This window comes from Xyrauchen texanus, chromosome 26, assembly GCF_025860055.1.
Source record: "Xyrauchen texanus isolate HMW12.3.18 chromosome 26, RBS_HiC_50CHRs, whole genome shotgun sequence".
Taxonomy (NCBI): Eukaryota; Metazoa; Chordata; class Actinopteri; order Cypriniformes; family Catostomidae; genus Xyrauchen; species Xyrauchen texanus.
Genome location: NC_068301.1, coordinates 37,383,762 through 37,401,522, shown reverse-complemented (window position 1 = coordinate 37,401,522; position 17,761 = coordinate 37,383,762).

Here is a 17,761-nt window from a genome sequence, read left to right as displayed (position 1 = left end):
ATTTTCAGCATTGCTTGATAAATTAAAAATATTTATGGAAACAAATAATGATACCTCTTGAAAGATTTATACTCTATGAACTAGTAAAATGAAATAAATATCTACTTGGTTTGAAAAGCATTGCTTTCCTGCTGAAGTAGTAACTGCATTTTCTTCACTGTACTTTTTTTAATGTTCTATAATTTCCTAAAATACATAAAAAATAATAATAACTGACAACAAACTTAAATATTTCTATCAATTAAATGCAAATGTACTAAATAATCATAAGCCAAACCAATTCAAAATGTTTTAGTCCTTGATGTCAAAAATATGATCTTACCACACAGTTGTAATGTAACATGTAAGATAATCACATTCGCATGTGCTATATTGTTTTTATTATAGATCAATGCTGAATTTCTGAGAATTACAACCATTCCACTTCAACCACGATTCCTGGCTTCCTTGGACAAGCACCACAGCAAGCTGATTGAGATAATCAGAAACAAGGGAGGAGTTATCAGAGAGAAGACCCAGAATATACTAAAAGTTCTTGATGAGGTATGTACTAGTGCAATACATCAAAATTAGCCTTATATCACGTAAATAGTAACACTGTAAATATAAGCAATAGTGTTCATTTCACATTTGATTGTGTAGTTAGATTAAACATGAGGAAGATATTCTATGTTTATCTTCTGAGCTTAATAGGCCTTTTGACTGGTTTGCTTAAAGCATTTGTAAATCACATTTACTGTAACGCCAAGTGCTCATTTGTGTATTGTGTAGTGTTTGCATCTTCAGTAAAGCTGCAAAATTGAATTGTATCATTTTGCATTATGTGTGTGTTTGCGCTCTCACCTAGAGCCTTGAGGTGAATCTAAAAAGAGAGTGTCTGCTGAAGTGCCTCATTGTGTACCTTGGAGAAGACGTGGACAAACTTATCAAGGAGTATCTGGTAAGTAGTTTTGCACTAATCACTTATACTTTAGACAAGATAAAACATTGAATTTTTAAACTTTAAAGCCCATATACATGGTCTCAGGTCCTACAAAAATACTCTTATAGGCTTATCGTATATTTGCATTGCATGTGCCTATAATTAGGGCTGCAACTAATGATTATTTTGATAATTGGTTAATCTGCGATTATTAGAATGATTATTCGACTATTCAGTGACTATTGCAACGATTAATCATTAGCTCTTAACCGATTATTCAGCTTGTGCCCCGGCTTAAAATGTTGAATTAAACTTGATTACTAACAACAAAGAGGACAAAATCATCTTTTATAAATATCTCTAAATGACAATCACTTGATTAAAGGGAAAAAATTATTCTTAAGTTTAATTCAGTAAAGAAATTCCCTGCAAAAAAATATTTTTATCAAGTGTTTTTGTCTTGTGTTCCCATTTAAAATTGTCTAAAAATCCTTAAAACAAGATACATTTACTTGAGAAGCAACATACAAGATATTTAGACTTGCTTTAAGAGAATGTGTATTTTGTTTATAAGTGTATTTTTTTCACATGTTTATACTTCTGCGAGTGCAGCAAAGACAAAATATACTTATATTCATGATCTATTCTCTAAAAGCTACTCTAAATATCTTATATGCTGCTGCTCGGGTGAATGCATGATTTTTAGATATTATAAAATATTTCTACTTTTAATATTATATTCAACATTCTCAGATAACAATTTTTTCTTCTGCAGTATTGCTGCTAAAGAAAATGTACGTTGTTTTAAATGAGTTTTAGATATTTATATTGGAAAACAAGCCAAAACAAATCGTAAATGTATTTTGTTGCAGTGTATAATGGGATTAAGACTCTCTCACCTTTCTGTACACTTCAATCCATCTTTAACTCACAAAAAACAAACTCTCTCTTATTAATAAAGCTGCGTATTGCCAATTTTCTTCACGATAAGAAATGCACAGTGACACATATATTATGATTCATTAAGTCGCAAGCCATCGTGTTATAGTCTAGTTTTAGCAAGTGCGGGCTCAGGGGACGAGCGTGCCTCCCTGTGACTGAGTATGCATCAGCCGGATGAAGTTTCAATCTCTCCCCCTTAGATCGGGACATTCACACAACTCGTAGAAGAAGTGCTTTCCGCACAGAGAAATGCCAGCGTCTGAGTTTGTAGTTATTTACATGATCTACTTCCGTATTATTTGATCTTTAATAAAGCTAACGCATTAAAACTGCATTTAATATGTAACAGGTTGTTTCCTTTAAAGAGCTCCAGCTCCACTTATTCCACAACGAGAGTGCTTCTATATTATTTGGTATTTTTGTATAATTCCCTCATACTTTGGGATCTACATCACCTGAAGCTGTGTGGAAAGTTTAAAGTACATCTGGACTGTGATCTGTGTAATTCTTCCGCTCCTCAATCAGGTGCGAACTGCAGTGCTGCTCTCGTGCGTCATCATTATAGTTAAATGAGATCAAACGACTATTCGACAATGACATTTTTTGTCAACAATTTTTTGTTGTCTTATGTTGACTAATAATTAATTATTGTTAAGTTCTCTGTCCCCCAGTGGTCATTAATCTGCACAGTTTTTTAGAATTGAATATGTCTAATAGACAGACAAAGTTTTCTGAGCTGGTTTTTATTTTGTAAAACACTGTATAGTGTGGCTGGAACATATCAAGATATTTAAATTACAGTGTGAAATATTTTCCACTTCAGAGCAGCAGCAGTGCAGATGGAGCAGTGAAAACCTGGACATAAAATGGACATTATATCCAAATATTGCATTGTGGAAAGTGTCCGTCTGTGACCAGATTATGAAATTAATGAAAATATGAAAACACAAGGCAGTTTTATCTTTTAACATTGCAGTGAATCTTAATTGAAGTAAATGTATACTACTGTATTGTACCATTTAATATTTTTTGTCACAGCAGATGTCAAAAGTTTTTGGAGCATAGCTATTATTAATACTTGTACCAATTCTTTATTTGTGATAAAGTCAATTGTTTGCTCTGAGAAAAATACTTGGAGGAGCCTTCGTTATCTCTGCTGGACTTTGCAAGTCATTACATTTTTGCATCACTAGAACCCCAATTTAAGTTTTTTTCATTGAGATTTGATTGGGAGATTTGTGTAGATAATTATTTTTTATATTGGTACATCAGACATTCGTTTCATCACAATAACGTTCTAATAAATGTCTTGTCTTTTATAAGGTTGTTCAGAAGGATGAAGCTAAAACAGAGCTTGAGAGGTGTACAATGGCAGTCATCAGAGAGGAGGAGGATCCTCTCCAGTCATCACATGAAATCGGGATTGTTATTGAAGGTGTGGAAGTCCTTAATGAGTTACCATCAGTTGCACATGCATTTGCTATGTTGTTTGGCCTCATCTATGCTCTTAACTTGAGCTATCAAATTGAGCTCAAATACACTTTTGATGCACTGCAGAAAATATTCATGGAGATCGAACCAAAGAAAATGACACACAGAGTGTGCAGTCTGAGTGTCAAGCTCTAACTAATGGATTAATCAATAGAAGACATTTGGATACAGCATGTTTTTTGTTCTGTTTAATAGCTTGTATTCAAATTCATTCTGGTCATTTTTTTCAAAGGATAGCCAAGTTTTAACACTGTTAGAAACTCTGTTTACGCTTCTTAATGGATATTACATTACATATCTCAAGTTTTAAAGGAGAGACGTATACCAGTTTTACATGTCAAAATGTATGTGATAAAGGTTGCAGAATGTTTAAAATATATCGAAAAGACCACAATTTTCTTAATTTTATACTTGGTATGTTTTTTTTTTTGTTTCCCTTCAACTAGTGTTGATGTGTAAAACACATTGGATAGCTTTATTGTCTGCAGAAATTATTGTTTGTTGTACATAAAAGAAAAGGTGATGCATATTTTAAAAAGACATCACAATAAACAAGGTCTTTCGAAGAGAATATTCCTGTCTTTATTAATAGTAAGTAAACTAAATTAAGCATTGACTAACAAAAATGTTTTTATTTTTATCTTAAGTGAGAATTCTACTTTTTATATTATTGCTACTATAGCTTTTGTTTATTGTGAAATTTAAGTTGTTAAAAAGCACTGTATATATATATATATATATTATATTGACCTACATTAAGTAACATTTTGTCTTGTCTAAATAAAATATATTGATTAACGTATAATTAGAAATAATTTATTCTACATAATCAGAAATTTAACTTGAGATAAGTTAATAAAATTGCCTATAACAAAGTAAAAACTATACTTTAGATGTAATTGTAAATATTAGGTTATTCCAAAATGAAAAAATTAAGTTATAGCAAAGTGAAAAAAAAAAGTTGTACATTCTTTGTAATAAATCATCTTTTTACTTTGTGTGTATGTACATTTTTGCCTTGGGGAAAATAAATTTTTTATTAATATGAAATCAAAATTTATGGCTTGAACCAAATCATAAATATAATTTGTGAAAAACTAAAGAATTTGGGTGTAACAAATTAGAGTATTTTTTTTAAGTTGGTCCAAATTATCATTTTTTTCAGTGTATGAACAAATATTTGAAATGGAAATGTTACTTACTTTGATGAAGATCATTAACAGAGTTTGTGTATGAAGCTAAAATTCATGTTACGAGATTAATATTATAATCCACCGGATAATTTATGCACATCTTTTTTTATCCGATATCTCTTGACACATTTGAAGGACAATTCTGTTAAATGACTCAAAATTATTATTATTCATGTTTTTGCAGTTAAAGAAGAGCTCAATGAATTGTCTTTGGTTGGTATTTAAAGATTTCAGTCTGATTGCAGACCAACGTGAATTATTTTTTTATCTTCTGCGTCAGCTGTTGCAAGACGCTACATGGACGAATGAGGGGTTTAGGTACACAAGCATCATGCAGAACTGCACTGCATTGTGTTGTTTCCCGAAATAAACTTGAAAATCATGTTTGTGATGATATGGCCCTAATATTATCAGTGGGCTTTTCCAGTGTTTCTGGATGTAGCATTTGCAGTCAAATTATGAGACATACATTCTCAGTGAGTGCTAATTACTACTGTGTTGACTCATTTGTATGTACTGTATTTTCCCAAATCAGTCTGCTGATAGAGAAAAAAGATTCAAATACAGATCTGTGTCGCTGGTGGGCATTCCTACTGCTGCCGCTGCTCTAACATTATTGGTGGACTGCACAGTTATTCATTTGTATATTTGTATATTGTAAATTTAGGTCATAGCAGCATTTGAAATTTTGTTTACAGATGATACTGCCGATAAAACTAAGATATCAGTCTAATTTGACAAGGAGTCGGTGCTTTTGTCTCTAAAATTGCACATTCTGCAGGGGAGAATGATTTATAAAACCTGCAGTAGTGCTTAATGCGTCATATCATTTAACAAGACAAACGTTATTTCAATATATGAATCAAACTCACTCAGAATTTTGACAAGGTTTTTCCACACATCATTTTATTAGGCCATAACTATGTATGTGGTTACAGACTAATTATATAGAACAGTGAAATTGCTCACAGAAACCTTTAACTTTTCCGTCTTGCCTGCACTCGAGTCGACTCCAGTATCTCACACCCACCCTGCCTGGAGATGGATGATGTATGTTGCTCAAAATTTACATAAAGTTTACATTTTTGCCAACAGTCATGACATCTAGTGTGAAAAGTTATTTAGTTAAAAATGGATCCACTCACACTCAAACACTCACACCCCCTGATGCAGGCCTGTGTAATTGCTCATGTGCGTTGTGGCCTTAGAAACAGAACTCTCACTCTTCACTCAAATGAGCAAACTAACACAAAGTTATAGGTATCTGAATGCCTCATGTGAAAGAAGCTGCTCTTCTTTTGAAACGGTTTGCAGTCCATAAAGCACTCACAAACCAGTCCGGTTCCATCATGCGATCAGTCTGCAAATTTCACTCTCTCCCTCGCTGCCAAAGGAATCACGTGGCACTATCTGGGTTTTCTCTGCTCGTGCCTCCGAGTCTCTCACAGAGCAAAATAAGCATTGCAATACACCACACACTGATTTGCACAGCGATCTGTTCACATAGCTCACAAACTGCTCGTTGATGAGTAGTGAATGTTCGTGATGAAGCTTTTAAGCAGCAATGTCACTCGAGCACCAGTTACACTCTCCCCCTTCTAAACTTCTCATGCCCCCATGAGACTATTGTAATATTTGGAATTAATTGTATAAGCTTATGGACCTGGACTCTCAGAAGACTAAGTTCAATTAGGGAGAGGGAGACCAGCAACAACAGCGAACACAGACAAAGGCTTTCATTGAGGTAAGAACAAAGTATTTTTTATAAAAAGGTATTGTATGTTGAATAAATCACATTGACTGGTTCCATGAAGCTCAAAATATCTTTTCATATGTTTTCATATGTTCAAGTCAAGTCAAGTCTTTGACTTGAAGCTATTTTATTTGTATAGCGCCTTTCACAACACACATCGTTTCAAAGCAGCTTTACAGAAGATCAGGCATTAACAGACGATATACAACTAATGTCTATAATGTTGATGAATCATCATTGTGTAATTAGATAAAATACAATTGTTTATCGTGTTTAAAAATAAGTAATTAAATAGTAATTATATGAATAACCCCAGTGAGCAAGCTGAAGGCGACTGTGGCAAGGAACACAAAACTCCATAAGATGTTGATTAATGACTCACTGTAGGGGCCAGTTCCCCTCTGGCTAGCATCATGAATATAATGTAAATATTACTTATGTATAGTTAAAGTCATGGTTTAAAATTATTAAACTAAATGTTAAGGGTCAGTGTTTAAACATCGATTTTGTTTGAACTGTAAGATTAATGACCAGTGTATTTGAAGTCCATCCTGGATTAACTGCAGAAGTTCTCATAGGTGCAATTGTCCTTGATAATTGGCTGATGAAGGGTTTTGTTGGCAATTGTTAGTCTATGCATTCCATTTCAAAATTATAGTCCATCAATAGACCAAGGTGATGCAGGCAGAGATCAGGGATGTGAAACGCAGTTCAACCTGGCTGGTAATTTCGGTGAGGTTCGGTGTGGTCCATCCTAAATCCAAGGTTCAGACAATGGTATATGAAGTATCCCATGTCTTATGGTTAGAGTTGGCATCAGTTCATCCTCAGAAGCCCATCATAATAGAATGAAGTGATGTTTGGCTGGCACCAGCTGCATTTAGTCATCATCATTCAGCAACACGTAGCAGTGGAGTCCAACACAAAGCATGAATGGTGCTGGATCCAGCTGGTTCTGGTGACCTCAGGATAGGAGTCCCGAGGTTGAGACAGGAAAACAAATTAAATAATATAAGCATACATGCCATTAAATTTATTGCAGAGATATAAACTATGATCAATATTTCTGGTTTCTGGTTCCAGCAGACTAAACTAAAGCAGCCTAATTGTGGGTTGGATGATAAATTAGGTGTATGCCTGGCTAAATAGATGAGTCTTTAGTCTAGTGTTGCAGGGCAGGGCCGGGTCTTGATCATACACATCCAGTCCCTTAAAAGGCTAATCAAGCCTCCTAGAGGGATAAAATCCAACTGCGAAGTATTGTACGGGAGAGATAGTACGGACATGTCCGTCATGTGTGTGTGTCGTTTAAATTTTAGTGTTTTTTTGGGGGTACTACACTGTTACATGAAGTACCCCCCATTTTTATTATTTCTGTTTCCCTCCCCTTGTCCCCTCCCTCATCCAGGTGGACGGGGATGACCTGCCAGCAGACGGGGCATCGGGCACGCCCTCCCCCAGGGAAAGGGGGGGTGGGGGGTGTACGTCATGCCGGGGGCTCCCCTGCCTGAGAGAATGAAGGAGGAATGTGGCAGGGCGGAGGGCGGGGCCAGGTCGTGATTCTACACACCCGGTCCCTTATCAGGCTAATCAAGCCTCCGAGAGGGATAAAGGCCGATTGGGGAGGATTATGTGGGAGAGAGAGATTTATGGACATGGTCGTCATATGTGTGTTTGTTGTCTTTTAAGTTTATAATTAAAAAACAATTTATATTGTCATGCCGGTTCTCGCCTCCTCCTTTCCATTGACTGCGTTACACTGAAACAAACGACACAAACACACACATGACGGACATGTCTGTAAACTATCTCTCTCTCCCGCACAATCCTCAGCAGTCTGCCTTTATCCCTCTCGGAGGCTTGATTAGCCTGTTAAGGGACCGGGTGTGTATGATCACAACCTGGCCCCGCCCTTCGCCCTGCCACATTTAGACGTAAACTGAGTGAGTGTGTCCCAAACAGTGTTAGGGAGACTATTCCATAGTTTAGACCAGAATTTTGTGATTGTAATGAACGTGATGGAATATAGTGTGATAGACGGTCACTTAAGTACTGCGGAGCTAGACCATTCAAAGCTTTGTATGTAGTTAACAGAATTAAAAAATTTATACGGAATTTAACAGGTAGCCAATGTAACGATGATAAAATGGGGCTAATATGATCATATTTCTTGGTTCTCGTTAGCACTCTGGCTGCTGCATTTTGAACCAATTGAAGTTTATTTATTGATTTTGCTGGACATCCTCCCAGTAATGCATTACAATAATCTAGTCTTGAGATCATGAACGCAAGAATTAGTTTTTCGGCATCAGCAACAGAGGGCATGTGCCGTAATTTAGCAATAGTTCTTAGGTTGGTAATTTGAATTTCAAAGGACAGATTGGTTTCAAATATAACACCTATGTTCTTCGCTGTTTAAGATGATGTAACAGTACATCCATCGAGAGTCAAATTATATTGTAGTGGCTTATTTTTTGGTCCAATAATTAGTATCTCTGTTTTGTCAGAATTGACTAGAAGGAAATTTCTGGCCATCCAATCTTCTATTTCATTGATACATGCTGCTAATTTCGAGAATTGTGAAATCTCATCAGGTTTTGAAAAAATATAAAGTTGTGTATCGTCGGCATAGCAGTGGAAACTTATTCCACAATTCCTGATAATATCTCCAAGGGGAAGCATATACATGGAGAAAAGCAGAGGCCCTAAAACTGATCCCTGTGGCACTCCATATTTTAATTTTGTTTGGTTTGATAATTCCTCATTTACACAGACAAAGTGGTAGCGGTCTGCAAAATATGACCTAAACCATGCTAATGCAACTCCACAAATGCCAACATAATTCTCTAGCCTATTCAAGAAAATGTTGTGATCTATCGTGTCGAATGCAGCACTAAGATCTAAAAGCACTAGAAGAGAAATGCAGCCGCGATCAGATGATAAGAGCAAGTAATTTGTAACTCTGATAAGTGCAGTCGCTGTACTGTAAAGAGGCCTAAATCCTGACTGAAATTCTTCGTATATACTATTTCTCTATAGAAATTAACATATTTGGGAGGATACTTCTTTTTCTAGTATTTTTGACATAAACGGGAGATTTGAAATCAGTCTATAATTAGCCAGTTCTCCAGGATGAAGTTGTTGCTTCTTAATAAGCGGTTTGATAACTGTCATTTTAAAGTTTCTTGGGACATGTCCTAAGCATAGCGAGGAGTTAATAATATTTAGAATAGGTTCTGAGATTACAGGGGATACCTCTTTTAAGAGCTCAGTTGGTATAGGATCTAACAAACATGTTGTGGCTTTTGATGTTTTGATAAGTTTTGTTAGCTCTTCATGACCTATGACAGATGATTGCATAATTCCAATTTTATCTGTAAAGAAATTCATGAAGTCATTACTCTTGTTCTAAGTAGGAATATCTGGTTCTGTTGAGGCTTTATTCCTAACCAATTTAGCCACAGTACTGAATAAACATCTAGGATTGTTGTGGTTATTTTCTATGAGTTTACTAAAATATGCTGACCTGGCAGCTTTTAGTGCCTGTCTGTATCTACAGACACTATCCTTCCATGCACCACAAAATACTTCTAATTTAGTATTTTTCCAAATGCGCTCCATTTTCCGAGCTGCTCTCTTGAGAGCATGAGTGTGATCATTGTACCATGGTGCAGTGCTTATTTCTTTAATTTTCTTTAATTGAAGTGGGGAGACAATATCAAGAGTGCTAGAGAAGACTGCATTTATATTTTTTGTTATTTCATAAAGTTCTTCTGGGCTTTGGGGTTTATTGAGTGTATGAGATAGATCTGGAAGATTATTAGTGAAGCTATCTTTAGTGGTTGAAAGAATAGTTCTACCTGAACGATAGTGTGGTGTAGATTGAGTAACATCAGCTGATTGCAGCATACAAGAGACGAGGTAATTATCCGAGATGTCATCGCTCTGCTGCAGAATTTCTATATTATCAACATCAACTCCATATGACAGAATGAAATCTAGCGTATGATTGTGGCGATGAGTTGGTCCTGTTATATTTTGTCTGACTCCAAGAGAGTTGAGAATATTGATAAATGCTAATCCCAATGTATCATTTTCATTATCGATGTGAATGTTGAAGTCACCAACAATTAAATCTCTATCTACAGTAACTACAAGATATGATAAAACATTTGCAAATTCACCAAGGAAATCAGAATAAGTCCCGGGTGATCTATACATTGTAGCAATGTCAAAAGACGACAGAGATTTTTTATTTATATCTGACGGTGTCACATTAAGCATTATTAGTTCAAAAGACTTACATTTATATCCTGTCCTCTGAGTAACACCAAAAACGTCACTGTAAATTGTAGCAACAACTCCTCCTAGGCCCTTCAGACATGGCTCATGTTTATAACAATAACCTGGGGGAGTAGATTCATTTAAACTAATATATTCATCCGGTTTAAGCCAGGTTTCAGTCAAACAGAGTGCATCCAATCTATGATCTGTAATCATTTAATTAACAATTAGTTCTTTGGTAAAAAGAGATCTAATGCTTAGTAGCCCTATTTTTATATGATGTGTATTTTGTATTTGTTTGTTTTGTTCAAGTTTGACCATAATCAAATTTTTTCTAAATGATTTAGAGAGGATATTGTGTTTGGTAGTTCGGGAACAGACACAGTCTCTATGAGATATCTAGGTGATACAGTATCTTTGTGTTGTAGTTTATGTGACCTGTGTGACGTCTCAAGGCAGCTAGCAGATGTTCGGATTAACCAGTTTGTCTGCTTCCTTACCTGGGCCCCATTTAGTCAAATACTATCATTAAGATTATGAGCCAAATTACTAGAGAGGAGAGCGGCACCTTCCCAGGAGGGATGGAGTCCATCTGTCTTTAGCAGATCAGGTCTACCCCTTTAACTCTTCCAATTGTCTATAAATCCTATTTTATTCTTCAGACACCACTTTGAAATCCAGCCATTCAGTGACACTAATCTACTATAAACCTCATCACCACGACGAGCAGGGAGGGGACCAGAGCATATTACAGTGTCTGACATCGTTTTTGCAAATTCACACACCTCTTTAACATTATCTTTAGTGATCTCCGACTGGCGAAGCCAGACATCGTTAGTGCCAACATGGATAACAATTTTAGAAAATCTACGTTTAGCATTAGCCAGCACTTGTAAATTTGATTTGATGTCAGATGCTCTGGCCCCCGAAATGCAATTAACAATAGTGGCTGGAGTCTCTATTTCCACGTTCCTCCAATAGAATCGCCGATAACAAGGGCTCTTTCAACATAATTCTCAGTGGATGTATCACTGAGTGGGGAGAATCGATTGCAAACTCTAACAGGAATGGTAGAGTGGTGTCTCTTTGCGGAGTGAGTATGCCACCGAGACTTCACCCAAATGCCCTGCTGCAGTGGCTCTACAGCAGGAACCAAAGTGTTTATGTTGCTCTCTGTACTACTCGCATCCGAAACAGTATCTACCTGCTTCTCTTTCTCACTGACCTCCACTAGCGTTCGGATGCGAGTCTCTAACTCGTTAACCTTCTCCGTCAGCCTGACTAATTCCTTACATTTATCACATGTGAATCCCTCACTGCTGATGGAGGAGGCTATTGTAAACATGTGACATGCAATGCAGGAAGAAAAACATGAGCGGATGCCATGACTTACCGCAAATTGTTTGTTGTTAGTTGTTCCTGAGTGGTGAGGGTTTGAGATTGATGTGAATCCCTCACAAAATTGTTTGTTGTTGGTGGTGGTGTTCTTGATAAGCGGTGCTTTGAGATCGATGCAATAATTTGTGTACCGCAGAGGAGAAAAAACGCGTGTGCGCTGAAAAAATGCATGTAGTTTAATCGCGATAAAAATAGAACGTGGATTAATGCGCGCTTAAAAATGGCAGATGTTAAGGATTAAAGGCTGAAAACAGATATATAAGCGATGCTAAAAAACTAGCAGGCTACAAACACAGACTCTAGGTAGGTGCCAGCAGCAACAGGTAAAATACATGCAGATGAAATAGTAGAAAAGAGGAAAAACCTGAAACGCTGTAAAATTACAAAGGATAAAATGATGAACGATGAATATAACGATGAACGTTTGAGGATAAGAATAAGCAATGCTAAGCAGCCTAGGCAGGCTACAAACAAACTCTCATGCAGCGTGCCATCAGCAACAGGAAGTTCAGTGACGTCAAGTTCACCCACTTTTATTCCTTAGAGGTTTTAAACATCACGTCTTTATAATTTTGGTTTAGAATAAAATATTGATTTGTGTTTTAACCATTTACGTAATGTAATATGTTTGCATTTCTTTGCATGTTTTTTTTATCAAATAGAAGATGGCTTATGTAATTTGACCTTATTTAAGTACTTCACTTTTATGAACTGACCAAAATTATATAATCGTTTTTTTTAAACCCACAAAATTATTGTAAATCTACTCTGAAACAAAACAAACTGAGTGAAAATGAAAATAAATACAAATAGAAAGTTCTTCATTTCAGCTGTGACTTCAACTGTTCAAATGTTTAAGATTTTTCTTTTCAAAGACTGCAGATCAGTCTTTATCAATCCAGTTATGATTTTTGTGAATATTAGTACCTCAATTGTGAAATGAAACCATTTCAAGAGAAGGGAACAAACAAAATGTTGAAATTGTTGCACAGTTTTATCCTGCCAGTCGTAGAATACAACACAATGTCAGTCTCTGTTTCTCTCCAATACAGAAAATCCAAAGAAAAAGCTTTGGGTAGCTTGCCAGACCAAACAACACTCAGAACAAAAAAGCAGAGCTGGGACAGTTCTCAATCCATGGACACATCAATGCATCAGAATATCTTCATCCAGATCACAATGGCTCACAGCATCAGAAAAACAGAAAGAACATGAAACCAATAAGCCTGACCTCGAACACACAAGGCCATAAAGAATTTTCCACATTGAACATTTACATCATGTCAATTGGATTTCAATATTTCAAGAATAATTGTTTTTCCTTATACAGTCAGGTCCATAAATATTGGGACATCGACACAATTCTAATCTTTTTGGCTCCATTGTTGTAATTCCTACACTGTTCACCTGATTTGGATGTAAATACCCTCAAATTAAAGCTGAAAGTCTGCAGTTAAAGCACATCTTGTTCGTTTCATTTCAAATCCATTGTGTTGGTGTATAGAGCCAAAAAGATTAGAATTGTGTCGATGTCCCAATATTTATGGACCTGACTGTACATCAGTTTCTCTTTTCTTTTATCAAATAAATGACATCGTATTATAACACACTTCTTTGTGCAGTTATTTCATTATCTAGATTACAGATGAATATATTAATAGACATAACACGCTGTATCACACAGGGTCGTTTGCTTAACTTGCACTGATAAAAAAAAAACTTACCATTGTCCCTATACCTTACTTTTCATAATCAATAATACAGAGTAATGTTACAGCAACCCATTAATAACCTAAATTTCCTTTAAATTAATTTTTTATTATGTCCTTAGATTGAATTAAGCAATAATATGATGAATTGACTCACCAAGGAAATATCTATTTGTCACATACACATTGGAAGAACGTGTTCCTTGGACACAGGAAAGTGAAGGTGCTAAAGGTTGATAAGTTGTCTATTTTTGGAACGTTTTCTCTTTTTTCTACTCCTTTCACAGATATAGACACCATGAAGCATGTAAAAACTGTTCAAATGCTAATAATTGTCTTTTCATGCAGTTTTCATGTATCTTTAAACAAATTATATACGATTTCAGTCTTTCTCTAACAAAATGGCCATATACATTTCTTAAGTTACCAATTCACATCGATTTTTTTTCATCTGTGATCAATCGCTGGAAAGTTAATTTTCCAGAGCACCAACACATACCCACTCCTGTTGGAGTTCCCAGAGAGAGTGAGCTCCACGCGATACCACTCCGTAAGGGGTTGTGTAAAATGGTGGACGTTTGGCACCACTCTAGTATCTGCACACTTATTGGCTGTTCACCTAATCAAGGAAAACTCATTTACTATTTTTTTTCTCTTGGCAACAAATATATTTATATTTCTTTTTAATGCCATTTGTCAGTATTTCATATTATCACTATGTTAAAATCTTGTAATTTTATATTGTTATGTTCTCATTTATTCCCTACCAGCCTGTGGTAACCTGGGTTACATCAAACCCATTTATATCTGAATTGTGTCTCTGGTTTCAGAGCACACAGTCTCCTTCTGTCAGTGTTTGGTGTTTCACTCTTTTGCCATAGATGTGTTTGTTTCTTTTGTGACTTTTCAGTGCTGTTTCAGAAGCTAATTGATAAGCCTTCTGAAGTTCTGTCTTCATTCTTTCTACATACTGTTGGTCCTTAACTCCTCCCTCTCTATCTGGCGAAGTGTCAAAACACACTGATTACCGATATGGTGGCTGATATAGCTAATGTTTGAGCTGGAATGAAAACAGATCTTTTCTATGTGGATTGTGCACCAATTTTGCACTGATATAATTATACAAAAGTACTCAGAAGGCTGCTTTCTTAAACAAATATTTGTATCAAAGAATATTTGACATTATTATTATACATTGTCAACAAATTCTAGAAATGAACACTGAGGAAAATAAAGAATAAATACAAATACAATAAATAGTTTAAAAAATCAGTACTGCATGTTCCGTATCAGTCAGTTGCTGACCATTTATATAAAGAATAAATAAAAGTACAAAAATAGCTAAATAAACATCAGTACTGTATTTTTAGTATCAGTCCAATGCTGACCATTAAAATAAAGAATAAATAAAAATACAATAAATAGCTAAATAAACATCAATACTGTTTAGTATCAATCAGAATATCTCAGCTCTGTAGGTTCATAAAATGCAAGTAAATGGAGGCCAGCCCTTTGAAACTCCAAATACTCATAGAAAGGCAGCATAAAAATAATCATACGACTCCAGTGGTTTAATGTGTCTTCTGAAGTGATGCACGCACACCTATTATATCATTTCTAAAGACATGGATTTAACCACAGGAGTTATATGGATTTCTATTATGCTGCCCTTATATGATTCTCAATAACACACAGATCCACAGCACTTCCAAGTGGACTAAATTAGAACTGCAAGATGTGGTGAGAGATTGCAGAAATGAAAATAAATGTGTATATTAAAGTAGCATTTTTTTTTTTTTTTTTTTTTAACACAATTTTTATTGTACAGACAAAAAAAAAAAAAGTACATTAAATCACTAAAGAGACAAGCATAGAAGAGAAAACATTGTCTGCACTTTTATCTTTTAACTAATTAAGAAAAAGAAAAGAAAAAAACAAAATAACCAACACCCCAAACCCCTCCAAACCAAAGAGAATTAGAAAATATCGGCAGTCTCTACAGGCAATTATACTTTATATAGGAAAAAAAAACATTTAATTTGTAACCTGAAAAAGAGCCAAAGGTGTCAAGCAAGTGCATAATCTCGTTGGCGCAGCCAACTGGATCCTGTACATACAACAACAAGTCGTCAGCATATAGAGAAACACGGTGTTCTATGCCTCCCCTATGGATCCCACGTATAGACGAAGATGATTTTAAGGCGATAGAAAGTGGCTCAATAGCTAAAGCAAAGAGCACAGGAGACAGAGGGCAACCCTGTCGTGTCCCACGAGAGAGGGAAAAGAATGATGAACTATCAGTATTGGTTTTAACACTAGCAGAGGGTGCCGAATATAGAAGGCGAATCCATGAGATAATATTGTGCCCAAAGCCAAACATTTTTAATACAGTAAATAAATAATTCCATTCTACACGGTCAAATGCTTTTTCAGCATCAAGAGAAATTATCATTTCAGAGGTCTTAGACAGAGAAGGACTAAAAAGTATATTTAGCAAACACCGGATATTAGATGACATCTGACGTCCCTTAATAAACCCGGTCTGATCTTCAGAAATAATATCAGGAAGACATGCATCGATGCGCTTTGCCAGCACCTTTGCTAGAATTTTAATATCAGCATTCAATAAACTAATAGGTCTATAGCTACTACTCTTTATTTTTTTTTAATAAGAGAGAGATAGATGCTTGATTTAATGAGGGTGGGAGAAAACCCTGCTCAAATGACTCCTTATACATATCGAACAATAAGGGGGCTAACTGCGCTGAAAATTTCTTATAAAAGTCTAGGGGGAAGCCATCAGGCCCTGGAGCCCTGTTACACTGCATGAGACCAATGCAGGTGGTAATTTCATCCAGCCTGAGAGGTACATCTAATGTCTCCTCTGTTAATGTATTAATATTGGGTATAGTTAACTTATGTAGGAAAGACTCCATTAAGGAAGCATCAGAAGGAGGTTGAGAAGTATAAAGACTGGAGTAAAAGGAGGAAAAGACAGAGTTAATTTTTTGAGGGTCAGTAACGAGCTCATTAGAATGGTTATCATAAATCTGCGTGATATAGCGTGATGCTGACTGACGTTTAAGCTGGGAAGCAAGAAGACGACCTGCTCTATCCCCATGTTCATAATAGGTGGCTCTAGTTCTTTTAATCAAATATTCAGCTTTATTTGTTGAAAGCAAATCAAATTCAGTTTGTAACCTCGAACGTTTTAACTTAAGATCAGGTTTGGGATCGCTAGAATACTGTCCATCAATCTCTAAAATTGAACGGATGAGCTCTTGTTGCCGAGATTTTCTTGTCTTGGCTAAATGAGCACTAAAGGAAATGATTCGACCCGGATAAACGCTTTAAATGTCTCCCATAGAAGAGAAGCAGACACGGTTTCCGTTTTGTTAGTCTCAATAAAAAAGTCTATATTTTTGGATAGAAATTCGCAGAAGTCAGTTCTGGCAAGAAGCCCTACATCAAATTTCCAATGGGGTCGGCTCTTAAAAGCGGGCAAAAAGGAAATATCTAACTCATGCGGGGCATGATCAGAAATAACAATGGCAGAGTAATCTGAGGAAATAACCGAAGAAATCAGGGCTTTATCAAGGAAGAAATAATCAATCCGAGAGTAAACATGGTGCACACCAGAGAAGAAAGAAAATACCTTGTCAGAAGGATGAAGAAAGCACCAGGGATCTATGCAACCTAATTGATTTGTTAGCGAAATTAGAGACCTGGACATAGCGGAAAGAGAAGAAGATTTAGTCACAGATTTATCAAGATTATTATCGATAACACAGTTAAAGTACCCTCCAAAAATAAGGTGATGAGTGTCAAGATTAGGGATTTTTGAGAAAAGCATAGACATAAAAGTGGGGTTATCCCAATTTGGGGCATATACGTTAACGAACACTACTGGAGTTTGAAAAAGAATACCACTGATGATTACAAAGCGGCCTTCAGGATCTGAAAGTACTTGCTCTGCTAAAAACATGACTCTTTTATGTATCAGAATTGCAGTACCTCTGGATTTGCTATTAAAATTGGAATGAAATACTTGACCAACCCATTGTTTACG